A 17,763-nucleotide genomic window follows, 5' to 3' on the forward strand; every position below is an offset into this window, starting at 1 on the left:
TCTTAGTGCCTGTCATCAGCTCTTGTGCCCTTATGCAACACCCCACCCCTTACAGTGGTGCCCCAGTCACACCTGCCTCTACTACCATATTATTCTGTGCTTAAAATGAGTCTCCACTTTGTGGAGAACGAGGAATTCAAACTGAAGAACTGCCCAAAACTGTGATTTCAAACTCACAAGCTGATGGTAATGATCATTGAGTGAGAAAATATAGAGAAGGAAATTTAATTCTAAATTTTCCCCATGTTAATATTTTAGTAGAATATGACAATGAAGGAAAATAAGCAAATAACTCTCAAAATCATGCTGTATTATACACAACATCATGTGGGACACAAGGGCTCAATTTAAAAAATTACTCTTCTTGAAAACTAAATGGTATGTTGTTTTCCACAAGAATCACTGACTAGAGGTTTTCATCTGGCAAGCACTTTACTCGCTAGTATAAAAAATTTAAGAACAAAGCAACTAACAATATTCCCTGCTTTCTGAAGAGTTCCGTCTATTCCATCTGAAATACAAATAATTGCCAAGTTACTTTTTTCTTAAAGTTACTTAAAACAAAGTTATAGCTATAAATATAATACAGTTATAATAAAAAGCAAACACATAACCAAACATAGCTTAAGGGAAACTGAAGCTAATGTCTGCTACATTTACATTTAAATAATAGAGAAATAAGTATGTGGAAATTATCTCCATCATCAATAGCAGTTGCCAGGCTTATAAAATATTTTGTGCACACAGAGACGACTGAAGCACAATTGATTTCAGTTCTCTTCCCTCTCCTCCTCATGCTGGCTTTATCTGTATCCCTAGTGAGCAGACAAAAGTCAGTTCTGACTCTGAAGGCCGTTTGATCAGTAGATTACCCGCAATCAAAAATTTCAACTTTTATTTTTAAATGTTAAACTTACTACAGTCTGATCAAAAAAGATCAAATATGACTTCTCTAAACATGCAATATCTGAAACTGGAAAATGTTGGCTTATAACTAATATTTTTAAGGTACAAGAGCACTTCACAAAGATGCTGCCTGTTTCAAATATTGAATAAGATCTTCTCTCTCACTCTTCTTTTTAAGACCAACAAAGACCATTTTAGTTCCAGGAATATATTTCTTTGGGTTCTCCAAATATTCCATCAGAGTTTCCTCTCCCCAGATAATACCTACAAAGGCAAAAGTAAGTTTTAAGTTTGTGCAGTTACATTTGTAAGGCTTACTTTCCGATGTGACCCACATATCTGAACAGAAGATTATTCTTGGATTCAATAGGAAGACTATTACAATTGAGAATACAGTTTCTGATCTATAAGAAAATTCCAAAGTTAGTCTTTGGTGCTCTACTCTTCAGGTTCCCTATAGAAATCTAATACTTACATGCTGTTTAGCATGGCCCAAGGCACACAAATAAACTTTCAACCCCAGATATGTTGGACTAAGCAGTACCCTATCCTCCTAGAATCAGAGTTCCTTCTAGAAGAGATCTTAGAATTTAACCCAACCCTTTGTTTTGCCAATGAGTAAATTACCCAAAGACAGGAGAATAACTTGTCCTAAGATACAGACTCTTTAGAGTCAAGAATCTGACTGCTAACTCATATTTTCCTGTTTTTTCTTTCAATCATACCAATTTGCCTCTGTCTGGATATCTATCAAAAATCTATGATTTCAGGGGCGCCTGGGTTGCTTAGTCGATTGGGCATCTGGCTTAGGCTCAGATCATGATCTCATGGTCTGTGGGTTCAAGCCCTACATTGGGCGCTGTGCCGACAGCTCAGAGCTTGGAGATTGCTTCCGATTCTGTGTCTCCCTCTCTCTCTGCTCCTCCCCCACACACTCTCTCTCAAAGTAAAATAAAAACATAAATTTTTTTTTTAAAACCTATGATTTCAGGAATCCAGTTTTATCATGAGAAAGGCTGTCTCTTCTTTTTTTCCTTTCTAAAACTAGTCTAAAACAATATGAACAAAGAGGAACAGAAATACTAACTCCACTTTTGATAAAATTTATTAAACTTGATATAATTAGAAGACTACCAAAAATATAAAACCTGGATGGAGTAGGAGGACACCTGTCACTAATGTTCTCAAAAGAAGAGTTCTCCAAAGTAGGTGGCAAATCCTAAGGGGTAAGTCATAGTCCTCTGACTATGAAGCTGGCTGTGAAAATCTCCCTAAATTCAATCTGACACCATGAAGGCTCAGGGAAGCTAGGATTAAAGAAGAAAACAGACATACCCTGGGAAACTCTCTCCTTCTGTTCTGAAAGATAATCTTACTGGGTAAAATATTCTTGGTTGTAGTTTTTTTCTGCCCAGCATTTTGAATACATCATGCCAGTCCTTTCTGGCCTAAAAAGTTTCTGCTGAAAAAAATCAGCTGATGGCCTTATGGGGTTTCCCTTATATGTAACTGTTTTCTTTTCTTTTGCTGCTTTTAAAATTCTCTCTTTATCAAAACTTCCCATTTTAATTATTTTTTGTTAAGGACTCTCTGTGCTTCTTGAATCTGGATGCCTGTTTCCTTTCACAGGTTAGGAAAGTTTTCAGCTATTATTTCTTCAAATAGTTTTCTGCCCCTTTCTCGCTCCTCCTTCTGCAGTCTCTATATTGTGAATGTGATTATGCTTGATGATGTTGCAAATGTCTTTTAACCCATTCTCATCTTTTATTATTCTTTTACCTTTTTGCTGTTTAGCTTAGTGGCTTTCCTTACCCTGTCTTCCACATGGCTGATAGTTCCTTTGCCTCCTCTAATCTGCTCTTGATTCCCTCTGGTGTATTTTTTTATTTCAATTGTTGAATTCTTCAGCTCTGATTATTTTATATTTTAAATATTTTTGTGGAAGATGAAGCTCCTGGAGTTAACCCCCACTGATTTTCAAAGCCAGATATTATGGGGATGTGTCTTCCAGTTCAAGTCCCCTGTGCCAGGGGTGCATGGTGTGGAGTCTGGTCCTCTCACTTCTCTGTGTTTGTGATATCCTTCCCATTGTGTGCTGGGGGGTTAGTTCTCAATTGTGTTTCCACTCCTCTCATCCTTTTGATGTGGCCTTCTCTCTATGATTAGCTGTGTAAGGTCTGTTCTGCCAATCTTCACATTGTTTTCAGAGTTATCTGCATAGATGTAGCTGTTATCTCTGTTTATCCTTGGGATGAGGTGAGCTCAGGATCCTCCCACTCTGCCAGCTTCCTAAAAACTTCCTAAAACTCCTAAAACTTAAAATCTTTTTAAGATTCCACATATAATTGATATTACACAGTATTTTTTCCTCAAACTTATTTCAATCAGCATAATGCTGTCAAGGTTCATCTAAGCTTTTGCAAATGGCAGGATTTTTTTCTTTCTCATGGCTGAATATTCTAATGTACATATTTTCCACAATCTTCTTTTTCCATTCATCTGTTGATAAACACCTAGGTTGTTTCCATAGCTTGGCTATTGTGAATAATGCTGCAATGAACATGGGGTGCAGATATCTCTGCCAGATCCTGCTTTCATTTCCTTGGATACATACCAAGAGATGAGATTGCCAGATCTCATATATGTCTTCTTTGGGAAAATGTGTATTCAGTTCCTCCACCCATTTTTTATTTGGGTTGCTTGTTTTTTCACTATTGATTTGCATCAGTTCTTTATAGATTTTGAATATCAATCCTTTATCAGACATACAATTTACAAATACTTTCTTCCATTACATAGGCTGTTCATTTTGTTGACTGTTTCTTTCACCTTGTAGAAGCTTTTTAGTTTGATGTAGTCCCACTTAATGACTGTTCTTCTTGTTGTTTGTACTTTTGGTGTCGTATCCAGAAGATCATTACAAAGACCAATGTCAAGAAGATTTTTCCCTATGTTCCCTTCTAGGAGTTTTACAATTTTAAGACTTATATTAAGTTTTTTATCCATTTGAAGTTAATTTTTATTAGTGGTGTAATATAGGAAACCAATTTCATTCTGCTACTTATTATTCTTACGTAAACAGTAGAACAAATAGCAATACTATATCTGCAAATAAGTCACAATTATTAGTTAACTGATCTGATTTGGGGAAATTTTATTTCTAATTCCTAAATAATGTTAAAGCCAAACCTTCTACATAGCTTTTCATCCTTGACAACAATCTATAGTAAGAGATATATTTGTAATAGGTTTTAATTTTATTTCTAATCAATGCTAACAAGTAATAAAACCCTCAAAATATTGGCAGCTAAAGAAATAAATATTAGGTTATTTATAACTAGTTTACAAGTTAGGACTCAAATGTTGAGTGCTCTTATAATGTGGGTGATAATAAAATAATAAAATGAAGTCACTATAGAAAAATGTGACTTTAAAAATGAAAGAACCACATAATTCAAATAATAAACCCAAGTTTCAGACTGATTTATCCAATAGTCTATCAATGAGAAATTCTATTGCAATAAATGCAATTCAACTCTGACACTAATTACCTGGAATTAAAACTGACTCTAGAGTCCACAGAAATTCTGCCCTCACTTCAGACACCAGCTGCAAGTTTGGGGTCCCAGGCTACCCCAAATTCTAACCAACTGGCTATCAACTAGAGGGTTCTCAGGATCCTCTCAAGTTTGATTAACTTGCTAGAACAATTTTCCAGAACTCAGAAAAACACTATACGTTTAATTACAGTTTTAATATAAAGAATACAAATCAGGACCAGCAAGATAAAGAGATCCATATGATGAAGTCTGGGAATGTCTCAAACACAGGACTTCTGGGTCCTGTCCCAGGGGAATCAAGACTCATCATTCTTCTAGTATTGTTGTGCTCACCAACCAAGAAGCTCAACCAGAGCTTCCAATTAAAGTATCCAGAGCTTTTATTGGGATTTTATTACATAGGAATACTTATTGAGGGGTCCTTGGGTGGCTCAGTCAGTTGAGTGTCTAACTCTTGATTTCATGATCTCATGGTTTGTGGGATCAACCTCCAGATCAAGCTCCACTCTGACAGTGCAGGGCCTAATTGGGATATTTCCTCTCTCTCTCCCTCTCCCTCTCCCTCTCCCTCTCTTTCTCCGTCTCCCGTGCTCACTCTCCTTCCCTCTCTGTCTCTCTCTTAAAATAAATAAACATTAAAAAACAAAAAAAGAGTACCTATTGAATGATTAGCCATGTGACAGAACTCAATCTGCAGCAGCTATCCCCTACCCCTGGAGGTTGGACTGATATCACCTAGCCCAAAGCTCCAACTCTCTAATTGAATAGCTGGTCTTTCAAGCTTGGCCACCCCCATCCAGTAACTATCTAAGAGACTACCATAAGTCATCTCATTAGCATAAACTCAGGTGGTGGTCCTAGGGCCCAAACTTGAATAAAAGAAACACTCCTATCACTTCGGAAATTGTAAGGTTTTATAGATTCCCATCTAGGTACCTGGGACAAAGACCAGACAAATTCTTTACTATAGAATACCTATTAACCAGCATTTTTGCACATACAAACACAATAATATTGTGTTAATAACAATTACATTGATGTTTAAAAAGATACTAACGCGCCCTTGACCAAAGATTAACTTTTATTCCATTTTGTTTTAATATAAGTGTTTTATCAATTATCTAGGTATTTATTTTATATGTCTATATGGTCCTTTCTTATGGATATTCCCTGAGTAAAGATATTTTGAGGTCCTAACCCCTACTACCTCAGAATATGGATTTGTTTGGGAATAGGATCACTGCAGTTGTGATTAGTTAAGCTGAAATGAGGTCATACTGCAGTAGGATGGGCTCCCAATCTAATATGATTGGTACCCTTATAAGACAGCCATGTGAAGACACACATGTGTAGACACACAGGGATCATGAAATGACAGATACTGGAGTTATGCAGCTGTAGGTCCAAAACACCAAATAACTGACAAATTCCAGAAACTAGGAAGAAGCAAGGAAGTATTATTCTACAGGTTTCAGAGAGAGTATGGCCCTGCCAACACCTTGATTTTGTACTTCTAGCCTCCAGACCCGTGAGACCATAAATTTCTGCTATTTTAAGCCACTCAATTTATGTACTTTGTTACAGCACCCCTAAGAAACTAATACAGTCCTCAAATGTTTACCATACACCCCCCCATCCCACTTGACCCTGGTTTGCTTGGAAACCCAAGAGAAGTCTGGAGACCAAAGGTTTTGCTAGCTTTTCATCCTACTAAACTATATTGCTCTCAGCATTTCAGAAAGACAAAAAAAAAATTTTATTTTCACCAAAAATAGCTGTGAAAACCCTGCATGTGCTAATTTTGTTTTAACCAAACCATTTTTGACTATCCATAGGTCCTTTTTCCCAATATTCTAGATAACAAAAACTTCACTGTATCTCACATATCTGTAATGTAAGAACTGACAACTGGCTTTTTTGACTATGATATAAATGCCTGACATTAAACTTTTGTTTGCCATGGCATCCACTGCAAAGACATCCAGTTTGAATATACACATTGCCAGCTACAAGAACTACATAAAGAGCCAGGGTTCCCCACCCATGAAGTTAACCCCCTTTTTAAAAAAGCTCTGGTAGACTTAGATAACTGCTTTTGAGGACTGCTTATTTTTCCCTTCCCATGCTTTAATTCCCACCCTTAATGTTTTAAATTCACCAATAAAGAATGAACCTGCAAAAGCCTAGGTACCCCACCCTTAACTCCAATAAAAGCAGAACACCAGACCTGCTCACTAGATGCTCTGGCTCTGTCTCTCTTGCTCTCTCTCCTCTCAACCTCACTGTGTGGTCCCAGGCATGCCATGTAACCTCCAGGACTTGTGAGTACTAACTCTTCTCTTTTCAAAGTTCCCGGATGGTTGTTGCTGAGGTGTGTCTTGCCATCATAATAAGAACTACAAGGCCTGGTCCAGCCACATCACCAACTCTGGTTGGGGAGATGTCTACAGGGGCTCACTGCAAGTAGCATGGGCCCAGGTGAGTGTCACCAGGCATTCCTAGTCAATAACATCACTATGGATAGGCCAAGACCAACCTCAAACACTACCTTACTAGAAATATTAACACAGGCTAAAATAAACAGAATCCCTCTTTTGACAAAATGCAAGCTATTACATGTGAACTCAAAAAAAAAAAAAAAAATAGTGCACATGGGGTGCCTGGGTGGGTCAGTCGGCTAAGCATCCAACTTCAGCTCAGGTCATGATCTCACAGCTTGTGAGTTCGAGCCCCGCATCAGGCTCTTTGCTGACAGCTCAGAGCCTGGAGCCTGCTTCAGATTCTGGGTCCTCTTTCCCTGCCCCTCTCCCACTCATGTTCTGTCTCTCTCTCAAAAATAAATAAACGTTAAAAAATAAAAATAAAAAAAAAATAGTGCACAAAATGCCAACTCCTCTTTTTAAACCCTTCTCTTATAATATAGCCACAAAGCTCAATCAAATAAGCACTATACAAGTACTATAAAACCCATTAAGAAATTTTAAAATACCAAATTCAAATCATGTATGAAGAGTTGCAATAATCTGCATTTTAAACTTCTCCAAACACCAAAGCCAGACAAAGACACCACAAGAAACTAGAAACCAGTAACTCTTATCACTATAAATGCAAAAATCCTCAACAAAATACTAGCAAACTAAATCTAACTCACAGTAAAAGAATTCTATACTATGACCAGATGGGATATATTCCAGAAATGCAAGGATGATTCAATATAAGAAAATAAATTACCTTAACATAACAGATTAATAGAGCAAAAGGAAAAAGAATACATGATTATTTCAATACATGTAGAAAAAATTTTTGACAAATTCTAATATTCTTTTATGACATAAAACACTCCATAAACTAAGAATAAAATGTAACTTGCTTAACATGAAAACAGGGATTTCTGGAATCCCCCAGCTAATATCATATCCAAGGTGAAAAACTGAAAACATTCTCTCTAAGGTCAGGAACATTTTCATCAGTTCTACTAGAAGTCCTAGCCAGAGCAATTAGGGAAAAATAAGAAATAATAGCCATCCAAATTGGAAAGGAAGAAGTAAAACCACTTCTATTCACAAATGATAAGATTCTGTACATTAAAAAAATCCCAAAGGAGCCACAAAAAATCTACTAGACTAACAAATTCAGTAAAGCAGGTGCAAGGTCAACACACAAAGATCAGTTGTGTTCTATATACAAGCAATGAACAATTCAAAAAGGAAATTAAGAAAACAATTTTATTTATAATAGTTTCTAAAATAATAAAATACTTAGGAAAAATGTAACCCAGGAAGTTAAAGACTCGTACACTGAAAATTACAAAACATTGCTGAAAGAAATTAAAGGAGATCTAAATAAATGGAAAGTCATTCCATGTTCATAGATTGGAACATCAGTGTGGCTAAAGTGGCAATACTCTCCAAAACAATCTACTGATACAATGCAATCCCTATCAAAATTCCAAAGGTGTTTTTGCAGAAATGAGGAAGGTGATCCTCAAATTTGCAGAATTACAAGGGGCCCTGAATAGTTAAAATAATATTGAAAAAGAAAAACACAGCTGGAGGGCTCACACTTCCTAATTTCCAAACTTACTATGAAACTACAGTAATAAAAATAAAATTGAATATGCAGAAGTAAACCCCAATATATATGGCCAATCTGTTTTTCACTAAAGGTATCAAGACCATTCAACTGGGGAAATAACTATCTTTTCAAGAGTGGAGTTGGGGGGGCGCCTGGGTGGCTTAGTCAGTTAAGCGTCCAACTTTCGCTTAGGTCATGATCTCGCGGTTTGTGGGTTCGAGCCCTGTGTCGGGCTCTGTGCTGACTGCCAGCTCGGAGCCTAGAGCCTGTTTCAGAGTCTGTGACTCCCTCTCTCTATGACCCTCCCCTGCTCACTCTGTCTCTCTCTCTCTCCTAGAAATAAATAAAACATTAAAAAAATTAAAAAAAAAAAGAAGTGGAGTTAGGATAACTAGATAACCACATGAAAAGAGAATGAAGTTGAACTATCTCCTCACTATCAAAAATCAAATGATTATGGGCCAACAACCTAAATTTAAGAGCCAAAACTATAAAGGTATTTGAAGAATACATAGGGGTAAATCTTTAGGACCTTAGATTTGGTGACAGATTCTTAGATTTGGTACCAAGAAAAAAATCAACAAAAAAATAGATAAATGAACTTTATACAAATTAAAAACTTCTGTGCCTCAAAGGAAATTATCAAGCAAATGAAGACAAACTACAGAATAAGAGAAAATATTTGAAAATCACATATTTGATGAAGGTTTTAGTGTCCAGAATACATAAAGAACTCTTAACAAAAAAGACAAAGAAATTCAAATAAAAAATAGGCAGAGGACATGAATAGACATTTTCCCAAACATACAAATGGTCAATAAGTTGTTAAATAAAAAAACTTTAGCTGAATGAATTAAAGGATCAAATTGGGTTTATTCAATGATTCATGACAGGCAGCATGTACAAAGGAGTTCCAAAGGGCAATAAAAAGGGAAAAGGAAGTCATAACAACAACAAGGAAGAATTATTTCAGGCAAGGTCACCTCCTTTTGGGGAACAAATGGGTCTCACTAGATGGATTACCTTACCAGTGCTCACCGGGAAATTCCAGACTAACTGGTTAAGATTACATTCCTGGGAAAGGTTGAAACTACAATTAGGTTAGGTATTAAACTACAGTTTGGTGTCCTGTGCCTAGCACACGTGACTCCATTTTGGGTCTTTGGTTTTCTTTTTTTTTTTAACAAAGCACATTAAAACATGTTCAACATCATCGCTCATTAACAAAATGCAAAGAAAAATTTTGAGATACCACTTCACACCCACTAGGATGGCAATATTAAAAAGAAAAGAAAAGAACAAGGATTGGAGAGGATGTAGAGAAACAGGAATCCTACGTTACTGATGGGAATGTAAAATGGCAAAGCTACTGTGGAAAACAATTTGATTTTTCCTCAAAAAGTTAAATATGCATGTAACAAATGACCCAGGAGATATATATATCTCCAAAGGAACTGAAAACAGGGACTCAAACAAATGCTTATTCACAAATATTCATAGCAGCACTATTCACAACAGGCAAAAAGTGGGAACAATCCAAATATTCATCAACTGATATATGGATAAACAAATCGAGATATGTACATTCAACGGAATATGATTAGCCATAAAAAGAAATGAAGTACTGATACATGCTATGACTTCAATGAACCTTGAAAACATTATGCCAAGTGAAAGAAGCCAGACACAAAAGGTCGTATTTTATGATTCTTTTTTAAGAATATGAAGAATAGTAAACATCTATCACACAGTTAAAAAAAAAAAAAAAAGACTATGCAGAATAGGCAAATCCATACAAACAGGAGGCAGATTAGAGGTTCAAGGGACTAAGGGTGGGCAGAAATGGGGAATAATTATTTGATGGGTACAGTAGTTCTTGTGGGATAATGAAAAAGTTTTGAAACTACAAAGAGATGTTGATAATACAATATTGTGAATACCCTAAATGTTACTGTCTTGTACACTTTAAAATGGCTAATGTTGGGGCTCCTGGTGGCTCAGTGGGTTAAATGTCCTATTTCAGCCCAGGTTATGATCTCAAGGTTTGTAAGTCTGAGCCCTGCATCTGGCTCACTGCTGTCAGCACAGAGCCCACCTTGGATCCTCTGTCTCTCTCCCTCTCTGCCCCTCCGCACTCATGCTCTCTCTCCCTCTCTCTCAAAAATAAGCAAACATAAGTAAATTAGTTAGTTAATTAATTAAATGGCTAATGTTGGGCACCTGGCTAATGTTGGGTACCTGGGTGGCTCAGCTGGTCGAGCATTTGACTCCTGATGTTGGCTAAGGTCGTGATCCCAGCGTCATGGGCTCTAGCCTGGTGTCAGGCTCTGTGCTGAGCGTGGAGCCTGCTTAAGATTCTCTGTCTCGCCCTCTGCCTCTCTCCCTGGCTTGTGCACGCTCTATCTAAAGTAAAAATAAATTTATTAATTAAAATGGCTAATGTTATGTTAGTGTAGTGTACGTGTATGTGTATGTTACAGTAGTGTTGTAGTGATCTAAAATTTGGGCCAGTAAGAAATGCAAGGCCTCCAAGAACAGTTCAAAATAGACCTACAGTCTATTTAGAGTTATACCCTATTGTTGAGGTGAATGCTAATGATATGTATGTATGTATACATATATCTGGAAGTAATAAATTTCTTTGCAAAGATATTTTAGTCTTTTCCAACCGTTTTTAATTTAAACTCAAAAATGCTTTCTCATTTTAACTGCCATCCACCCACTTTCCACCGACAAAGAAATCAACGAATATACTTTTTCAAACTATTTTATAATATCCCCCCACTCTGCCAAGAATCACTACTACAAACAGAAAACTACCATTATTCCATTAAAATATGATTTGATCTTTTTAATTTAGTTTATGATTTTCAACATGGATGTACTGCATAAAACGAAATATCTTGTATAGGTAAAAACCTGGGCCACAGAGAATTGTTAATTCCTATAATCAAAAAGAAACCAGTTAAGTAAACATAGATCTAATGATATAAACCAATATTTCAGTAATATAAACATGAGGATTTCATTTTTAATGCTGCAAACTACAGAATTATTCTAATATCAAATCATGTGCTTTTTTCTTTGCTATAAAGTTTCTAGTTCTCTCCCACAATTGCCTAGTTTTTACCTTTGTTTTTGTTAGCATCGGAAAAAGAAAATCCTGGTGCTTGTCCTGTTTTTCCATCCAAAAAAGGCCTCAGAGGTTTGGACCAGTCTTGTGTTTTCCACCTTTTTCCACTATGTGGCACTGAGCACATTTGTGAATAAAGATCTTCTTGCCTGTTTCAGCATCTCCCATTCTGTTCTGCAATGAAACATTAAACCACACACCAAAATATATGTATCAGATTTGTAAAAATGGAAAAAAAAAATCCCACCACTTTGAAATGAATACTAATGACATTAAAAAGGTAATTTAAAGTATGCATTCTTTAAAGTCTGAGTGCTCAAAAACACAAATATATTATAGCACCCAATTTTATAAAGACATCATCTCATGTATCAGGTTTATTTTAAATTTCTAGCTATAGCTACTTCAGAAATTATCCTATGGTATAAGCTTGGGTTTTACTTCAGCCTTCAAACAAGTATAGTGATTTATTTAGGTCAATTATATTCCATTTTTTCTTTTCACTTTCCAAAAGTTCATGTGCAAAAAAATGATGCAAAGTATATATTTCTAATTTGGTATCCCCTTGTTTAAAAATAAGGACAGAACAAAATGGAAAGTTGCTTAAATGTAATGTTATTAGCACTTATATACCTGTAATAATAGATAAACCTGTAAAATTAAAAATCATACAGAAAAGAATGAGGCCACAGCAGGCTATATGTAACACATAACTTCTCATTTACTTTACTCTCAGCTATAAACATATCTACCATGTTAGACCGAAAATTATCTCAAAGCAATCAAGTAATATTGAGTTCAGTCAGCATTTGTATGTGTTTAACACTAATACAGTGGAAAATATACAGTGTTAAGTAGGGAAGATTTTATTTTATTATACAGTGATAGATACATACAATAAAATTTTGTAGGAAGGTATACTGGTTAAAAGTATCCAAAATTTTGTTGCATAACTAAATAAATGCGTCTTTCAAGTAAAATTATGTGAAAATTAAAATAATTTCAATTTATTGAAAAAAATATAGTGTGAAATGCTAATGAATGCAGCACCCAGGTTTTGTTTACCTGCTCTTAGTGTTCTTTGAAGAATGGGTGCAGGGGAGGTTGGGGATGGAGTTCAAAATGAGTGCTACTATTATAGAAATCATGAAAAAAATCTAACTCTCTGACAGTACAGTTTTAATCACATGTTCACCTTTATAACTCTACTGAGAAATAGAAAATGTCTGTGTCATTATGATGCTGAAAAATACAGTATTGTTTATGTAAAGTTAGCTATTAATCAGAGGGAGGCTTGTACTTCCCATACAGCAGAGTTGGTCTCTCCCTAATTTTTTTAAATCTATGTGGAAACCCAAAGTAGTGTCAATAATACACCATAAGGGAAGACAGAAATTTTCTTTGGGTCAACTAACAAGTAAGCTATTAATCAACATTTTTGGTCTGATAAAAAGCAGAGTAAGAAAACCCACTTATCCAGGAGAAGCTTACTTTTAAATTCTAAACTTCACTCAAAACACTGCATTCAATTTTTACTTATATGTGTTCTATCAAGTCTTTGTAGGTACAGAATTCAGGGAGCCTTTGAACAGGGTCCATAGAGAAGAAAACTTTAGTCACAAATACAAACCTTACAGCCTTTTAACAAAATGCATTCACAATAATCATAAAGATCATAACATTTAAATACAAAATGTCATCTAAGCACTAGCAAAGAATCATTTCCATTGTTTAAATTTTTTTAATGTTTATTTTATCTTTTAGAGAGAGAGAGACAGAGAGACAGAGAGACAGAGTGTAAGTGAGGGAGGGTCAGAGAGAGAGACACAGAATCCAAAGCAGGATCCAGGCTCTGAGCTGTAAGCACAGAGCCTGACGCCGAGCTCGGTCTCGAACCTCCAAACCATTAGATCATGACCTGAGCTGAGGGCCACTGCTTAACCGACTGAGCCACCCAGGTGCCCCTCCAATTTTTATATAAAATAGAAAAATCAGATTGATTCTTATACTTATTAAATGTTATTGATAATTCATGAATTCAGACATTTTTCTTAAAAAGGAAAAAAACATTCTTTCCTCAAATAGATTTCACATGCAAGTCACTTATAAGAAAAATTCCGTTGTCACCGTTCAAACTGCCAATATTTACCACAGTTAAGACATTCACTGCTGCCATCTTTAATCACTGGTGTGCGAGTACCTTCAAAGTGCCTTAAAACCAATAGATTCCACAACAGTAGTAGGGGAGGGGCGGGAAGACTAGAAAGGATATTAAGGGAATCTATTTTGCCTATAATCATTTGGCACTCTAGTTAAGAAATATAATGCCCTACACCTGAAACTTTTATAATGTTACATGCTAATTTTACTGAAATTGGCAGAGATGTGACACCCGGTATGAAAATGATTACTCTTCCAGGAATAAAGTAATTATAATGATAAATAGGAATAGAGTAACAAACTCTTATATATATTTCTGGGGGCCAGACATAGCTAAATGCTTTATATATTATTAATACTTTTATTCCTCACACCAGCCATGTGAGATAGATACTGTTAAATCTATTTCCACAGGTGAGGAAAATGAGGCAGACAGAAGTTAAGTGGCTTATTTGAAGTCACAAGTTGGTGAGAAGGAGAGATGGTGGAAGGTAAGAGGAAGAGCAATTTTAAATCTCTTTTAACAATTTCCTCTGGGGCAACTGGGTGGCTCAGTCGGTTAAGCATCTGACTTCGGCTCAGGTCATGATCTCCCGGTTTGTGGGTTTGAGCCTCCCCGTCAGGCTCTGTGCTGACAGCCAGCTCAGAGCCTGGAGCCTGTTTCGGATTCTGTGTCTCCCTCTCTCTGACCCTCCCCTGTTCACCCTGTCGCTGTCTCTCTCTCTCTTTTCTCTCTCAGAAATAAACAAAACATTGAAAAAAATTTTTTTTGAAAACAATTCCCTTTAAAGAATGATCTAAGCAACACTGTGTTGTACAAAATGTGTGACACATTGCAGATGCTTAAAGAGTAAGTAAAATACTTTAAAATCTGGTATTTGCCATTTCCAATTTTGCCCGTAAAAAGAGGGATGTGATAAGAACAATCAAGTCACCCATAAAGCTTTCAAGATTTACAAAACCCACATAAGTGAAGAAATAAAGTGGGAGGTGGAACTCATTAGAATATTTTGAGGATAAATACTACGCAGACTAAAAGATAAACTGGGATTCTCCTGCTGTAGCAGGAAAAGTACCGCAGTAAAATGTATCAAAATGAAATGATCCTGGGTAAATCACTACGTGTCTATGAATCCTTCCTCCCACCCCTACTCCCAGATGTCTCCGGCCTTTCCCACTTTGAACCTGCCATGCCTGAATCCCTAAACTGAAGTAAGAATGCAGCTTTACAAACTGCCAGTCTGGGCTCTTCCATGCCACCACGCTCATTTGGAGGCTGACTTCTGCCAAACGTGGGTGGAAGGCTCTGCTCAGAATCTGTTCCGCACAGAAATCATAGAAGCTGCAGAGAGGCCCCTCACTAGAAATAGTCTTACGTTGTTGCACTTAGAGGCCCTAGACGCCACCAAGCTAGGACTAAGAAGATCCTCTTACTAGCAGGTCGGTGGGATACTCTTCTTTGGGTGAACCCTGGCCCAAACCGCATCGGCCCATAACTAGGGAGCGTTCAGATCACTAGGCTGAGTGCTGGGCCCACTCCTCCTCAGCCAGTCCCATACCTACCACAGGGTCGGTGACTCCTCCTACCGTCTCCCTGGCGAACGCTTGGCAGTCACTCAGCACGTTGCTGAGCCAGAACCCGCGCTGCACGTTTGAAACTGACTGTCCCCCAGTAGCGCCTCAAACACCAGAGCAGAAGGCCCGGCGGGCATGTGCTTCCGGTGGACGCCAGCCAATCGCAGGCTAGGCTCCGTCCCACTGCTGATTGGCTCTGATATTCCGCAAGGCAGCAACTCTCGCGGGAGCCTCAACACTGGTACCTACTGTGCCGTCACTGGCTGAATCTAAATGAGACAGTGAAGTCCTCTGAGCACAGCAACGCCAAGCCCATCTTTTGTTTAACTTTTGCTTAATCGAAGAGCTAAATTATCTACGTATATTGACAGTATGTCCCCGTTCTTGCTTGAAATAGGAACTCAATGTTTTATGAATGGTCCATTAGCATTTGATTGCAGGAATCATATCGCATCAACAAAAGAATAAAACAAGTGCTTACTATGGGCAAGGCACTGTGCCAAGCACTTTGGGCGAAAACTGAACTGCAGCTCCAATTTTCTGAGTTACAATTCAGCTGGGACAAGACAAATACATTAAAAGTTAAATCATTATAGGGGCACCTGGGTGGCTCAGTTGGTTAAGACTCCAGTTTCTGCTCAGGTCATGATCTCCTGGTTGGTGTATTTGAGCCCTTCATTGAGCTCTGCGCTTACAGCTCAGAGCCTGGAGCCTGCTTCTGCTTGGGATTTTGAGTCTTCCCCCACCCCCCACCCCCACCCGCTCTCTCTCTTTCTCTCTCTCTCAAAAATAAACATTAAAAATATTTTTAAGTTAAATAAATGAGCTACATTCTAAAAATAAAATAATATAAGAACTGATAACAAGGTTGCAAGTGGTTTGCTAATTGCCAAAAAAGCAGAACAAAGTATGAATAGAAATAAGAGAATGAGAACCGAAGGAGCCAGGAAGGGAAATACAGAAGGAAGGACTGAAAAAGCTACACGATGATGAAGGTGTTGAAAACAGAAAGGTGTGAAAGTCAACATTGTATTTAGGAAAACGTGAGAAGGGAAAGTAGCTTACCTGTGGTTACACAATTACTTCAGTGAGACATGAGTGGTAAGGAGACAGAGAAATAGGAATATTAAAATAATTTTTAAATCCTTCAACAATCAAAGTACTTGTAATAATGAAAATTTTGTGTATTAGATAAGTGGGAGGTTCACCCACAGTCTTATTCTTCAGAGCCCTGTCCAATACACCTTTTTTTTTTTTTGCCATGATTAAAATGTTCTGCATGGGCACTGTCCACTAGCCACAAGTAGCTTTGAGTACTTCCAAGTGTGGTTAATGCAACTGAGTAACTACATTTTTTTATTATTTTATTTATAGTTAATTTTAATTAACTTAATGGATTTTTATTTTAATTTAAATAGCCACAATTACCACATGGTTGAATGAAACTATTCTAAGTGGTACCTATGAATTTGTTCTATGATCAACATATTTAAAAGATGTATGTCATCGAGTTGAATGAAAATGACCAAGTCTACTGGGTGTTACATATCATTCTCAAACTCAAGCAAGGACACGCAAACTAAAAACAGAAGAAGGAGAATATGGTTTCTTGAGTGCCTACCACATGCCTTGCTAGGTGCATGAATACACTATCAGTAGCTGGTAGACTTATAGCTGGGAAAAATGGAGACTCTGGACCTTTATTACCAATAAATATCAGTGGTAAAACCTATTTAAAAATTTCAAATAAGGCAAAACATTTTTTACTTAAATGTAATGTATGGAGACACATATCAATAATCAGTAAATATTGTAATTATATCACAGTTTGAAAAAGTTTGGAAAACAATGACAAGAATTTACTATTTTCTCCTTGCATTTCAAAAGTAAGTTACAATATCATCTCTTGGGGTTTTTTTTTTAAATATATTTATAAGAATTTGGGAAGAAAAACACTAGGGAAAATGGATTTCATATGAAATAAACCTAAGTGTTTATTATTCTAATAATTGTGCATTAAAGGCTACATGTTTTAAAGCCTTGAAAATTTTGAATTTTTTTATGTTTATTTATTTTTCGAGAAGAGAGCGACAAAGTGTGAGCGGGGCAGGGGCAAAGAGAGCAGGAGACACAGAATCTGAAGCAGTCTCCTGATGGAGGACTCGAACCCACAAATCATGAGATCACAACCTGAGCTGAAGTCAGATGCTTAACTGCGCCACCCAGGCACCCCTAAAGACTTGAAAAATTTAATCCGCAAATGCACAGCACATCTTTTCTCTAATATTATACCAATTAATAATCGTTCTTTCAAACCTCAGAACTTCGGCTGTTTTATCTACATGTGATTCATGT

At 36.8% G+C, this 17,763-nt stretch overlaps 1 pseudogene across 1 annotated transcript; it reads right to left on the bottom strand.

Moving 5' to 3' along the window:
- Window positions 1–888: 888 nt before the first annotated feature.
- Window positions 889–15,577, bottom strand: LOC144241691 (cytochrome c, testis-specific-like; annotated as a pseudogene). Its single transcript, XR_013338159.1, has 3 exons — window positions 15,397–15,577; window positions 11,671–11,847; window positions 889–1,170 (listed from the first exon to the last, which is right to left on the bottom strand). The product of XR_013338159.1 is annotated as a cytochrome c, testis-specific-like (transcript).
- Window positions 15,578–17,763: the final 2,186 nt, after the last annotated feature.

Source organism: Crocuta crocuta, unplaced genomic scaffold (assembly GCF_008692635.1).
Source record: "Crocuta crocuta isolate KB4526 unplaced genomic scaffold, BGI_CrCroc_1.0 scaffold17, whole genome shotgun sequence".
NCBI lineage: Eukaryota > Metazoa > Chordata > Mammalia > Carnivora > Hyaenidae > Crocuta > Crocuta crocuta.